This window comes from Platalea leucorodia, assembly GCF_965183815.1.
Source record: "Platalea leucorodia genome assembly, chromosome: 9".
In the NCBI taxonomy this organism is placed as follows: Eukaryota; Metazoa; Chordata; class Aves; order Pelecaniformes; family Threskiornithidae; genus Platalea; species Platalea leucorodia.
This window is the reverse complement of record NC_138831.1, coordinates 32154893-32170484: the sequence shown is the minus strand read 5'-3', so window position 1 is coordinate 32170484 and position 15592 is coordinate 32154893.

Sequence of the window (15592 nt, the reverse complement as noted above, 5' to 3'; positions counted from 1 at the left end):
TTTATGCATGATAAAATAATGCAGTAAATATTTCACTTTGCTTAATGTTCATGTAAAGTTCATCTTTTTCTATTTGTAGAAGAATTTAATGCAATTTTGTTGTCCCCTGCTGAAACTGAAGAATTCTAATTTCATGTGGTCTTATGGATAAGGTAAACTGCAGATTTCTCTCTCTTTCTTTGTTGTTTTGCCCCCACCCCTCTTCTCCAGCAGTATTAAATGGCTGAGTGGCTGCACTTTATCGGTGTGCTAACTTTTGGTCAATATAGACCTCTTTCTGTGTACAGTCTGCCTTGTCAGACATTGAAAAATGTGCTGTATCTTAGTGTGCAAATCAGCTGTATGTTTTACTGGGAATTTTTTTAGCTATATTTTCCTTTAGACAAGCGGGTGATGATAAATGGTATGTTCTGCCTACGCATCAGATGCTGGGTACTACAGGCTTTTCTAATATCACTATGATTGTTTTGTGCAGTCTCTGTTGCTACTTTGCTCAAGACTATATGATCTAAATTTTGAAGGACTCTTATACCTCAGTCAACTAGTTAGTATTCTAATGTCCATTAGAATGCAAGTCATATAATTATTATTCATTAAGCAGCAAATGTATTTCTGTTTTGTTCCAGAAATTGCCATTAACCTTTCAAGAAAGGCAAACGTTTTTTGGTGGATTTCGATAAAACAAAAACACTGCTTATGCTGTTGAGTTTTACGAAATCTTTCCCTCAGCCCCACGTCTGAGGACTGTATCTTGACCAATATTTTTCTAAATGGTTTAAAAATAAAAAAAAAAAGCCAAACAAAACCCAAACTGGTCTCAGTGCTTTGCAATTTTAGCTTTCAGTCTGTGCTCAGCAAAACGTGCACAAGAAGTTTTTGTTGAGTGTGTACAGAATATTTGATTTACTTACTGTCTGGAAGTTCTATTATTGCTAAAGCTTAAACCACTCATGAAACTTAGCACAGCTCACTTTTCTATTTGGGGGACAGTTTCAAAAATGCTCATTGACTTTTCAGACCTGTAGTTCTTTTTACAGAAAGTATTTCCCATTGTAAGTACCTTTGCCATACTAGTCTACTGAAGTCAAGTGAATTAAGTGGATCATTTTCACAAGTGAATAAAGGAGTCTTGAATATACATATCACATTAAAATATTGTGAATGGATAATAAATTGAAAGTACATGAAGAATATGTAAAATGCATAAAAGTGTTATTTGTGAAAATGCATCTGTTATTTGGTTATCTATTAATGTAACTGAAATTTTGCAATGTTAAACTTCATAAGGATTGGTCTGTAGGTGATAATAGGTCTTTTTTCTGCTCCATTCACTGAACTGCTTATGCCATTCTCATAAATAAAACTTGTATTTCTTTCTTCCACAAAAGTAGGATTCCCATGGATTTTTCTTCTTTCTGGTGAATCTAACTATTTTAGTGCATTCCTATGGCCTTACGAACATTTTTGCAAATAAAACTTCAATTACAGTTATTTTAATGCTATATAGCTACTAAATTCAGAATAAAAAGTATAGTCCTTGAGAAAATGCTTAATTTTGAAATAGAAGTGTTCTACTGTGTGTGTTTAAGCACATTTTCTCTCTGGTATAAAGGTGTAATGTGAAAAGCTCCTGCAGATAAAAGTGAACTTGTCATGTGGTTAACCTGTAAACCTAATCATTAATTGTGTATTGATGTGTATAGACAAAAAACCCAAACCCAACCCCTAAAAAAACAACTTCACACTTCAATGGTTTTATTATTCCATGTGAACTTTTTTACAACAATGTGTGTCTCAAATAAAAGTTACATAATGAAAAGTATTTGGAGTATTTTGTATGAAATATTCCACGTAGTTTTTGTACAGTTGGCATTTCCACTCTATTTTCGATACATCTGTTGTGGAAAGGTGTCCAGCTGAGTTGCATCTGTAAAGCTTTGCCTAACTTCAGTGGCAAACTACAAGGGTTTTTGTATGGCTTTGCTTGTTCCTAAACTTGACTGTTCTTTAGATTTCTCCTGAAATATCCTCTATTCCTGTAGTGATTGCCTAAATCTAAGTATGTATTTTAGTGACCTTCAGCTTCATAAGGAACCATTTTTCCAGACATTTAGTGTCATGAAATACCCTTCCAAAGTGACTTCTGAGCAATGCCAGTAAAGATAACATGAGACACAATCTCCAATTTGATTAAGAATTATCTACTCATTTAAGCCATTAACATTTTCTTTTTGTTGTTGTTGTTCTAAATCAGTGTTATGTGAAAAATATGACTATTAAGTAACCTGAGGCACAAATATAATGAATCAATATAGCAAATGCTGTTTGTCCAGCTTCCTTCAACACTGAATATTGAGGGATTTGACAGAAATATTTGTTGGTTATTACATTAGCAATAGTTCTTGACTTTCAAATTACTGTGGTTTGGCAGTAACTCACAATTGGTATGAAAATTAGCGAACCTAAGGAAAGAATGGTTTTGTCTACCCAAGACAAAAGCAGATTAATGGTTGATACACCCAAGTAGGCACCCTAAGGAATAAATGGGAAACGCACGGATGACAAGTAGCTTCTAAAGTTCGTGCTTTTTACAAGTTCATCTAATAAGCGGTATTTAGCTGAAAGGATGTCTGTTTACCTTAAGCAACAAAGAGCTGGAGTTACATTCTTTTTACACCTTATTATTTGTTGGGTTTGTTTTTTGTTGTGTGGTGGGTTTGTTCCCCCCCCGCCCCCAGACTGCTTCTGGCAGACAAGTTTGCTGCTTTAGGACCAGCTGTTTAAACATTATCTTGCAGATCCCCTTGATCTGAACTGGTTCTAGAAGCTCAGCAGTCCTAAAATCACTTCTGCAAGTCCTTCAGTTCTCACAGAAGTTAGTGGCATGCATCTGCATCCCAATAACATTTTAAATACATTTGCATTCTCCATCTGTTAAAAGGAAATAGCAAGCATACTTACACTGCTTTAAAAAGGGTGATTTATTACAGTTCCTGGATCTATTTTTGGTTGCAGAATAGCAATTACTATACAAGTAGTGCACACTTGCAGACCAGAGGCAAGTTATTGGTACACATGTAGAATGTATCCAGCTTTTATAATCTGGTAAAATTGCCTTCTTCCTAAATGGTTCTTTTTCCAACTTGGTTGACTAGCGGCTCTTTAGAATTCTTGAACTATACCGGAGTCATCAATATAATGTAAGATTTCAAAATAATTTTTCTTTAGAAAGATTCTAATCCTCAAGGGATACATAAATGAAGCTTTTATATTACATAATGTTATTCTTGCCACCTAGAGGTTTAAAGAAAGGGCATGGCATGGAATGCAAAACATACTGATGAGAATTTTTAGTTCTCTCGGATGTTTTCTGGTTGCTTCAAAAATTTTTTACTGCCTTTAGCAGAGCACATCAGCACTAAGCTTCTGGTGTGAACAAATGTTACATAAATTCCTCTGAGCACATATTCAGTACATATTGTTCCTTCAGTCTGAGAGATAAAGTTGTAAGTTTTGAGCAGGATACGAGCATTTTCCTCATCTGAGGAATTAACACGTTTAATGAATTGTGGAAAGCGTGTATAACTTGAACTGTACTACTGAATACATTGTACTGACTTAAAAGTGAACAATAGTTCTGTAAACATTCACTAAGTGTTGAGAATTTCACCCTATTTTGTCTTAAATAGCTTCCCTGAGTAGATGATTGAGATGGCTTACTGCAGTTGTGACTTTTTCTGCTTATGCCACCACTCCAAAGGAGTGTCCATGATACACAGCTACGACTGGTATCCCAAGGCCTTGTGTTAGGCAGTGGTCTCTCACATTGATGGGCTTGTTTCAAAATGGTTTTTGATTTCTCAGGGAAACGTTATCATTGTGCTCACTAACCTTTCTGACTTGGTTTAAGACCTTTGCGGAACAGCATAAAGAGATGATGCTACTGTGAACGTACTTATCTTGGGACAGAAAATGGCAGGCTCCAGAACTGCCGAGCTGGCACCTTTCTGAGCTGCCTACATTCACCATTTGGGACACTTTCAGCACTATTTCATCCACATACATACTTTTGTTGGACCGCTGGCAATGTGCTCATCTCTAAAGAAAAGTGCAGGCTTTACTTACCTAATTAACTACAAGTGAAGTGCAAATTGTCAATAATGCCTTTTTTAAAAAGAAAAGTTGAATGTTTAATTTTCAAGGCTGTTTGCAAATCCTTAGTGTTACTTTACTTTTTCTTTCCTTTTTTTTTTCCAGGCAACATAGCAACTAACTAGCTCTGGTATGTATTCTAGATGAAGGACGGAATTTTTCCAAGAAGCCTGAGCAAGTTCTGCCCATGAGATTAATGTCTAACACTGCCAAATACTGCTTCTGAGCTTCCTCACCTGAAGTGCAATGACTTTGTAAAACTCACATTTATGCTCTGAACCAATAAAATACAGGGAAAAGGCAAGCACGTGTCTCTTAAATACTGTTTGTAAGTAATTTTCCAGAATAGCACTGGTAAGTGTACTTGAAATTAGGAAATGCCTAACCAACTCCCTCTGCTAAGCATGGAGATGGGCAATCCTTTTAAAATAGTATTCCATTAATTAACTGTTCTTTGAGTGCCATGTGCTATTTAGCACACACCGCTACATTACTCTGCAGCTATTTGTTTCACAGGAGGGGAGGGGAAAAAACCGGGAAGCCCAAGGCAGACCTGAAGCCGTTTCCCCTCCGTCTCCCCGAGTAGGTGCGGCGGGACCCCGCTTCCCGCCCAGCGCCGCCTGAGGGGAGCCGAGCCTCGGGACGTCTGCGCCCTCCTCCTCGCAGCCCGGAGGCGGCCGAGGCCGGGCCGGCCGTGGCGGCAGGTTGGTCCCGGCGGGCAGCCGCACACCCGGGGGTCGGGAAACCCCCCGGGCTGCGGGGATGGCGGCGGGAAGCGGCGGCCCCGCCTTCAGGGGCAGAGGGGAGAGCCGGCCGTAGGGTGCGGGGGCCAGGCGCCACGGCCCTGGCAGCGCAGGCGGCGCCGTTACCGCACCCCGCGTTTCTGGCACGAAGCCCGGTGGTTTCCGTGCGCACGCACGGTGTCGGTGTCTGAGCGCGGCTTCCTGCCAGGCGGGGTCGCGGCAGGAGGGCCGGCGGGTCCGGGCGTCGGGCACCGGCCGCCTCACGGCGCTGCCGGGGGCGGGGACGGCGCTGGGCCCCCTCCCCGGGGCCGGGCAGGGCCGAGCCGCCGGCAGCTGCCCCTCGCCTCAGCGGCTGCCGGGGTCAGGGCCGGCGGCCCGCTGTGACGGGGGCCGCCTTCCCCGGGCGCGGGCTCAGCGCCCTGGGGCCGGCGCTCTGCAGCCGTGCGCCGCCTCCCTCCTCGCCGGCTGGGCGCGGCGCGGCGGCAGGGGGCGCCTGGGGGGCAGCGGGCCCGCCCCGCCCGCGGGCGGCCGTCCCCCGCTGCCGGAGGGGTGAGGGCCGCCGCATCCAGACCCGGCCGGGCCGGAGCTCCGCTCCTCGACGCGGGGCGCCGCACCCCCGCGGACAGCCGGCGCCGTGCCGCGGTCTCGATCTCGCCCAGCCGGGCCCTCCCTGCGGCTAGGGCGCTTTTCTGAGATGGCGACGGCAGCTTACCCGCGCCTCGGTCTCTCCTCAGGCGCTTCTGTGGAGCCGCCCCCTCGGGGCACCCCACGCCCACCGGCCGGGGTGCCAGCGAGGGCCGCCGGCCACGCAGGGTGACTCCCGGCACATCTGCCCCAGAAAAGCAGCCCTCGCGTGGTCCTGGAGCGCGGCCTGGCAGGCCCGGGCGGCCGCTGAGGTCCTTCGCCCAGGCTCCCCGCAGGGATCCTGGCAGCTGTGCCCGTTAGCCATAAACGTCCCCAGCCCCGTCTCCCATGCCCTCAGTCACCCTTCTGGGGCAAAGTGCTGGGGATGCCAGGTACAGGCTGTGCCGTGTGGACACCTGTGCTGTGCTGTAACGTTTGGGGGTGGAAAACCAGGGAGCTGTACCTCAGACTGACGTTTGGTTGCTCCTGGGGCACTCATGAGGAAGCTCCCAGCGCTGTGTTACAGTAAGCGGGCACGGGCGGGTGAGCGCCCTGGGTGCAGGGGTGCACGGCTTCTGTCCTGCTCCAGCTGCCCCGGGGGGCTGGCGTGCCCCGCAGAGGTGCCCAGGGCGTCCCACCCGGGGCAGGCCTGGCCCCGAGCCCCCACTGCGCGCAGACCCGTGCTCGCCAGCTTCGGCCTGTTCCAGCTCCGATGTTTAGGCAGGCCCTCCATTTTCATATGCACTTTTAAATTAATTTCAAGTCACTGTTGTTTCATTTTTGGTGCCTAGCAGGTGTTCCCAAGAACCATAGCTACAGTAGGAAACAGACTTTACCAAAAGTGTTTTTAGAAGCTGGTCCTGCTTTTCTGTGCTTTCTCACACAATGTAATTAGGTTAATCCTTCCTCTTTCAGTAGTAATGTAGTTTGCATAAATGGGTAGAGTTATTTAACTGTTTTTTAACCACCCTCTCCACATCAGAGATGAAATTGCTAGTTTAATTTTTCTTAAAATTAAAAAATAGTTTCTTGCCATGGGAAATGCACTCTTGTTTCGAATGTATTTCTTTTGTGGTATTTACGCTGCAACTCTCTAACCAATTTATTTGCCTCATGGAGATCCTTATTAGACATTTCAGATGCTAGTGGAAAATGCAATATGAATAACAGTTCTCTGGGTTTTCTTCCCCTCTCTTTGATTCAAGGGCTTTCGTCTGGCTGGTCTGCCGGCTGCTTTCTTCCCTTGAGTGGTTTGTTGCTGTGCAAATTGGTGGTAGCCATTAGGCATCAGTATGGAAAAACGTCCTCATCTTTGGAGTGGTGTTTTCTGTTCTGCTCCAGGAACTATTCCGATTTACCTACAACAGACTTTTGAAGTAAGTCATATGATATTTCCCATTCACTGGAGATTCCTTAAGTGTGGAATCATATTGGACAAGTAGCTAACAGTATTCAATATCAGCAGTTCTCTTGTGGCAACATACTTTCTCAAGAGTTAGGTTTAATAACAGAAAATAAAATTATTGCAGCCTTAAAGCAAATAATAAAACTTAGGAACTTTATTTTTTAAATTTGAGTCTATGATGCAAATTGGAGATCAAACACAGCTAATAAGGTTAACCCTATTAATTAACCCTTGAACCTTCTTCCATAGTAAGGGCCACCTCTCGGAAAGAAAGAGAATTTAAAACAAAAAGTAGCTTATATTTCATTTATCACAGCTGTTCATTAAAAGCTAGTATTAGAGCAAACTCCCTTTCAACCATGTATTTGGAAGTCTTCATGAGTTATTACTGCCTGCCAATTTTCTTCAACTTATGACACTGTAGCTCTTTCTGTAAAGATCAAAGTGACTAAACAATAATAAACTTTCCAAACTGCTTTTTGCTTAAGGATATAGAATTAAATATTTAATTTTACCTTTGAAAGTGTTTTTTCCCTTTATTTAAATTCCGTCTAAATGAGAACACAAAATAGAGTCAGGTAAGTTTTCTCAGAAGTGGGTTGCAGAGTCATATGGTAGCCTTTGATATCATGATATGTTTTCTTGTGACTGCTATATAAAATGTCAGATGAGTGACTATGGTTGAGTGTAAAAGCAACAGCTTGCTTCACTGACCTGGAGTTGCATGCATAGCATTCTGTGATACTTACCCTGTAATTACTATTTTATGACAGAAATGTAATCTTTAATAGCTCAAACAGTAAATGTCCTTTATGGGTAGCTTCTTATAATTCAGATAATATGTGCAAAACAATAATGAGTTTGTTTTTGCCAGTTATCTTTCAAGAGATTGATTTCCAATGTGAAACAAAGAGAAAAAGATATTTTAATTTTTATTTTCCGTTTCCAACACGGAAAGTGAACACTTTGATGTGTATTCCAAAAATCTTTCCAAAATCATCTTGCTTTGGGGAAAAGGTGACCAACACTGATTTTGATTAGCGTATATTTCTCCATACCAAAGAATTAGATCCCTGATTCCACTGGACTTGTGACAGCTTTTTGACAGACACATGCATGTCTTGTGTGGAGACATGATTGTGTCTACAGCATGCAAAGAAGTATGAAGTCAGTCAGAGTGCCCTAAGCATTTCCTGTGCAACCAAGAAGAAGACTGTGTTATGGTAACTATGCTAGTTATTGGATTACATTAATAATCAAAGATTCAGCTATAGAAGTGGCTGAGATGGTAACAACTGTATGTTGACCATCTTTCCACATTTACCATAGTTTAAGTGATACCATCTATTAATAAAATTGCTCTGTGCTTCTGATTTTCAGTTGGTCACCAAAGACACCCCCATACCCTGATCATATACTACGACGCTCACTAGTTTTACTAATTCAAGATGTAAAGGTTCATGCTCCTTCTATTTTTAAAGGAGATGTCAGGTGCCTCTTGAAAGACTCCACAGCAAGTCTGTCATTCTTGATCTAGAGCAATGGTTTCCAACAAGTGAGCTCAGCTTCCCCTGCAGAGGTTCACCTACATCAAAAGTGAGGTTTAGAGCGCAAGCAAGTTTTCCTACAAAATTTTCTGCTACTTTTATTTTGGGATGTACAGGGTCCTAAAATTTAAATGTTAGTGAAGTCCCTTGTTATTAGGCTTGAAGTAGTAGCAATTACCTTTTTTCCTTTTAATTTTAGGGAACAGTTTAATGTATCTCTTTTTAATTATGTAACTAGTTCAGTGGGTGAACATTAGCTTACCAGAAGTTCAGTGCAACCAACTTAAAGACAAGATACAGTAACGGCTAGTCCTAAAAAGGCATATTTGTTCACGTATTCTCTTGGAATTATTTGCATGCCTTTTCCTTCAGGGTATTCATACAAAATTTTAGAATCAGAAGGTATGCTAACATGTCTTTTCCTTATTTTATGCTTTTTATGACCGGAAGCATTTGCTGCTTTAGTCCCATGACTGTATCTGTAGCTGAGATTGGAAAAGTCATAATTTCAAATGGGAGTCTGTGGACTTCCACTGTGTTTGTCTCTATGATGGTTAAAACAAGTGACAATTATTTTTTATAAATAATACCCCTATATATTTGCAAATAAAGTTTTTAAAAACATGACATTTTGAAAATCATACAGGTTTTTGTAAAAGCTAAAGTGAGTTCTGTGGCGTTCTCAAAAGACTGATTACAAGAGTCCCATTTTTACTGTGTGTTAGCTGAAAACCATTCTTGCAGGCAGAAATTTCAGCTTGAACTGAAATCAGTTTTGAAAGAGGAAGGGCGGACTGTTCAAATACATGTTTCTGTACTCTGCTAAAGCTAAAATAGGTATCTGTGTGGTGAAGTGGTTCATAGAAATAGAGAAATAATTTGATCTGGGCTAGCTGCATACGTTGAAGTTACTGGATAAAATTAAAATTGTTTGCCCCAGTGTGTGTTCTAACCAGAACGGCTTTTATCCATATGTTCTTGGAATATGGTCCATACCTGCAGTAGCGTGTAGTAGCTTGCTCTTCTGTGATTTCCCTGACGAGTTTTTTTTTACTTGTTCTTGCTGAAAATTGCAGCAGTATGGAGCAATGCCAGCTCTCCTGTCTGTTGCTTTTCTTAACAGCTTTTGACCCTGTTACAATAAACAGTTAACCTTATTTATCTTGTTTTTATTAGGAACAGGTAGTATTCTTTGCTCTGCCATAGAGCTATGGATAAGCAAGAAGCCAGCAGAGCTACAGATCACTGTAATGTTCTTCACAAAGTATTTTCAGTCTCAGTGTGTAAAAGAAGATAATTTGATGCTATAATTTCAACCTGTCCCACTTTTTAGGGTGGGACACCCTAAAAGTTTAGAGTGGTGGGGTTTGGTGGGGTTTTTTTGAGTGCTAGAGACTTAACTTTTCTAGCAAAGCAAGAAACTGTTCTTTGTATTTATTGAATACACACAGAAAACAAAGAACAAAAGAGGAAACATTGGTGAAAAATGTCTGAAGAGTATAGAATCTCCATGGCACAACCTCCTTCACTCTCTCACTTTTTGTATTGCAATTCCTAAAGAAAAAGCCCTCCTTGATAGTCCTCCAGAGGGCATATGACTTTTGTTGAGAAAAATATAAGTTTTTCTTCAATATATTCCTTTAAGAGAAGCACAGAGGAAAAAACATAAAAAGTAGCAAACATTCTGCTTTTGCCTATATTTTTCTAGTGGATGAATTCCTAGAAGATTTTGTAAAATCTATGCAATCTGTACAGAAGCAGTTAAAGTTTAGTTCTGTAAAAACAGCTTAGAAATGCTGTATGCTGGCAGCTTTTAGGCTATCTGCTGGAATTGTGAATCAGTGAACACATACATGTGCGATCACGGTGCCTGTGCTAATATGATGTGGTGCTATTAATTGAAGAGAAGGGGCTGCTGCCTTAGATTTTATCAGTGAAGAGTTAGATGCGTCCAAAGTTACTCGGCTTTTATTCATAGATTTTGACAGCTGTGTGTGTTATTAATTAATAGAAAACTCCTTAATAAGCTGTTGTTGCCATTGCTTAAAAAGTATTTGGCTTTCCTGGGAAGATATTTGGGTCAGTAGTATGTGACTATTAAATTTATATTGTATGTGCCTCCAAAACCATTTTAATATACTAAAGACTATAGGTAACTAGTTTGGTAGAAAAATAATCCTTGAGTAATAACACTTGACTTTCAATTCCTTGTTCCATAGTAAGTGTTCCAGCATTCATGTTTATTTTTACGTTTCCTTTTGCTATTGTTTCCAAACTTTAATGTTAGGCGTTGTGAGGAAGTAAAAGAAGTGACAACTTTCCTGACTTGATTTTCTCACTAGATGGTGCCATTTCACTTCTCTGGAATCAGACACTTTGTCTTACTATTTTTAGTAACAGTTGTTACAGTTATGTTTTTAAAAGGAAATGAAATGATTGGACTTTTGAGTTCTTTTTTGGAACTTTGTTTTTTTTTCTGAGACTATGCAATATATATATTTTGCTCAAATAAAACTAATGTATTAATGAAAATGTGCAAAATTTCCAAGTTCTGTTCTTTCAAATTGTAATAAACTTTTAGTTTTACATTCCTCACATATATTTCACTGACTTTGATAATGAGAGCTGATTTGATAAAAACGCACATTTAGAAGTAGAATTCTTTGAGACTCTCTTTTCCTTTTCTTCATGAGGTCTAGGTAAGTACTTGCAGCTAATGTGAGTTATGATATGGATTACTTCAGTTGAGGTATAGCGGTTTTCATCCACGGACAATTGCTCTATATTTCTTTATGATTGTACTAGGAACTGAAAAGAAGAGAGTCAACAATGGCTCATTTATGTATCTTACTGTAGTCCTAGGATACCACAGAAACAACTTTGTGCAGTTTCATGTAAGAGGCTAAAAGTTGTCTGGGGAACTTTTGTTTCATAGTTTCACAATAAAACGCTATGTGGTAATTTAGTGTATTGTCACAACTCCTGTGCTGATTAAGAGTTAGGTACAAGTGATGGGTATCATTTCCAAGTTTAACCACTTACTTTTCTGTTTAGCTGGCCAGAAATAGGAAGGCTTGCAAAACCATTTTTGCAAAATGGCTTTGACACTTTTTTGTAATAGCTCAAATTGAGAGAATGGCAAAGTAGAACGTAACAGTCACAGGAATGCTTTTTATTAATAAAATTACTTATTTTGAATAATCTAATATCAGATGTTGATTTGCTGGCCGGCAGTCTTTTCTTGGTGAGGAACAATGTTCTAAAACTGTAGCTGCCATATTGTGGTAGAAAGTCTTTTTATCAGTGAACAAGGTGCAATGAGTTAGGCTAGTTATAGAACAACTGTATAAGTTTCAGAAAAAGTAGTGAATACATAAGTTGTCTAAAGCTATGCAGTAAGTGGGTTACAGTTCTAGGTTAGAACGTGGGCAGAGCCTCCGGGATGGTCAAGAAAGGCTTTTAATGTAATCAAATGATCTAAAACTGGTACCACCAAAACATTTAACTAGTTGTGTGAGCTGCTTGGTTCCCTGAGGCGTCCAAGCCACCATCTCTTTGTTACTTCTTAATTATTTTGTGAAGAGCCAAGCGTGTACTAAACATTCATGTTAAAGAGATGGAGGCTTCAGCATATCCTGGTGCTGGATACGTAGTCGTGTCAGCCTGCACTGTTTTTGGCAGTTGAATGCATCCACTCCAAGTGTTGTACAGCTGTGTAAAGCCAGCCAGCAGTCACTGGTGTTTTTTCATCGACTCTGAAGGATGAAAGTGGTGGGGAATCTTGTGTATGTGTTACAAAGTCTTCTGTTTGCTTTTCTGGGCTTAATTAGAGTACAGGGAATTTGAAATCTGTCTGTAAACATTTACTTGTTGAATAAGCAGCCAAAACTGAAACAAGGTGTCAGATTTTACTTTTCTGTAATGTTCCTGATTATCTGGCATTTTTGAAATGTAGAACATACAAATAGTGCCTTCTTTTAAAGATGTCTGTGGGGTAGGTTAAGCTCCAGTTTACATTTTCTAGTGGTGAAGAAAAATGTTTGTCTTTTTTTAAGTAGAAGGAAAAACAAGGAAAATAAAATAAAGTGTTAATAAGAGTTAAATGTTCCTTGCAAGGTAATAATAGAAACCTCACAGCGTCTTTTTGAATTTTTATGTCCTAAGCTGTATTTGTGGTTAAAAAAACCCACACCACAATTAAGTCATAAACTTTTATTTTTCAAAATATACTCTAATGTGTAATAACTATTTACAGTTTTCTTTTAGAATATCAGAAAATTTGATTACTTGGAAATAATAAAAAAGCAATGGTTGGCAGTGGTGCTGGTTGTTCTGAGCCACTTGATGGCACTGGGTCTCGTGACTCACCAGTCAGTTTCATTTCCTTAAGGTGTTGACAGGAGGAGGAGTGGAAAGTGGGGCAGATTATCAGGCTACTATAAAATGAGCAGAGGTAGAAACTGATGATTTATTTGTAGTGTGGAGGTTGAGGGGAATATTCCACCCAGCAGTTGTCCAGTTCTGGGTATCCAGCTACCCAGCCACGGAATATGATTAATTTTCCCATGTGTCTTTGTAGTTTGCTGTGTTCCTTCAGTTTGGGGTTACTGGGTCTGCTGATCCTGAGCACTGAAATGGATGAAACTCTGGGACAGACCGCTGCAGCTAACACACTGCATATTACAGGACTCTGGGCTTTTGAAAAGCTCTAATTTCTTTAAAGTGACACCTTTTCATTTCACCTCCCCAGCTGTTTGACACCAAACATCTCTTCTCATGTGAAGAACTCTGGATGTTACTTACATTCCTGCTACTTGGTTGAACTATTTTTATTTTTATTTTTGTAGACTTTCCTGCATCCTCACTATGAAGGTAGCATAGCACCATCCTTTATTACCCTGATCCTCATGGGAACTTAGGCTTTATTCACTGCAGGTGGCTCCGTGCAAAATCTGAAATGCTGCTTGTTATGCAAGGACAGTGACTTCCTTTTAGCTCATCAGCATCCCAGATAGTGTCTAATATCCTCTATAATTTCTCTACACATTTTGAGCAACTGATGCCTTGAATTTAGGGGGAGGAAATAAATCAATATTTGTTTACTTCATAACTAGGCTTTTGTCAGGCAGCTGTTTGAAATGCACAATTCAAATCTCTTCATGGATACCACACATCTGAGGACTTAATAGTTCAGTTGTAGCTTTCTACAATAATAAGACAAGTGATTAAATATTAAATTTATATGTTTAACTATGGGTAGCAAATTGAAAGTTGAGGACTAGGTCTTAAACGTAGATGAGAATTAATGTATTGATCTTGCTACAGAATTAATGAAAATAACACTTTAATTCAACACAGTAACCTTTGCAATAGCAAAACAACTCAATTTTCTTCCACCATTTTAGCTGAAGTCAAGAAGCCTTTTTTTTAAAAAAGCTTTTATATTTAATACACTTTTTCAGAAGTTAAAATTTGCTTTTGTTGGGCATTAACTTTTAGGTGTATGTATTAAAAGTAACCCTTTGGGGTTTGTTTTCGTACATTAGATATGATACACGCAGAACTTTTTGTGACTCAATGCTTCCTGAGCAAATTTTGAAATACATTTAGTTGTGCAAGATGTGTTGTACACCTACACTCTTCACAGTGGAGAAAATGTAAAAATAAGATATTTATCATGATCCCACTGTATACACCTTTTAGCATGATAGTCTTGTGACTGCTCAACCAGTTCAGACAAAGTTGTACCAAGTTGACTTCAAACTTCATTGTATAAACTATGAGAGGATGTCCTGAAGTAAGTTCTCCTTTTTGAAGAAAACAAGTAAACCTGGTAGCTGCTATTTTGATAACCTCTTTTTGAGAAGAGAAATTCTTGACTAAACCAGGAAGTAAGGCAGTCAGTAAAGCACCTCTGTGAGGATATTCATATTTGCTTACAGGAAGTGAATACTCTTGAGTTTGGACCTGAGATTATGTAGCCATGCTCTAGGTACATTGTAACACAAAGGAATGGCTTTCCTTATATCACAAGGAAGTGGAAGGAGAGCTCTACACCCCTTGTGGCATCTAACTCTCACTTCTTTTCTGGCTTAAGTTATTTAGGCTTCATTTCTGCTATTTGAGCCTCAAAAATGGGTCATTCCATTTAAAAAGGAGTGAATTGTGATTTTTGTAACTTCATTTAATTTATTATGGTAGCATGTTAACTACATCTGTCTTTCTGATCATGCTTGATTTTTCCACACATCTGAAATGTTGTGCGTATTAAGAATGACAAAAGAAATGTCCTGGAAAGTATTAAAAAAAATGATACTTCAATAGGTTTATTAAATGATAGTGGCTAAGGAGTCCAGAAAACATGTGGGTTTAGATTCTTTCAGCTCAGGGACCGCTGGCAGTGCAAAGTGGAAATACAGTATTAAGGAAAACCAAAAATTCCCATGTGCTTGTGTTTTCAAAGGCAGAATGGATTTCATAGGAGGATTCCACACAATTAGAGAGCGTTACAAGTGGGAGTAGCAGGAATATGATTTGTGTGAATCCCTCTTCAGTTTGTTCTTTTGCTTAAGAAATAATTCTGAAGGAGACATTTTTTGCCTAATGTGTAATATGTTTTCTTTGCTGGTAATGTGAGACTTTTCCTCACAGTAAGCATATAGTACTTGGTTGAGGTTTTTATGCTTCTTTTTACAGATGCCAAGGGTGTTGCATGCAGAAGAGAGTGATTGATTGATGTTTCTAATCAGCTGAGATAAAGATTAAAATACTAATTAAAGTGTTACTCTTCTAGAAGAAATAACAGAAACCGAAGAAACATCATAAAAGATTATTATCTATTCTTGTCTTTAAACACCTGTATTCAAAGAGTAAGTAAGTAATGTTCCCCATAGTACACAAATGCTGCTTTTTAAGTAATTCCAAACATTTCAACAAGATGATTTTTATGTGCTTGTTTATGCGAGATAAAAATGCTGGCACATGCAATGTACTTAGGTGTAAGATTATACTCCTAAATTTCACATACAATAAGTATTAATAAGTTATTTCTCCTTTCACTCAAAAGCTTGCTTTTGATATCAAACAATTTTCTTGGGGGTGGAAGAGGAAGAATCTAAAAC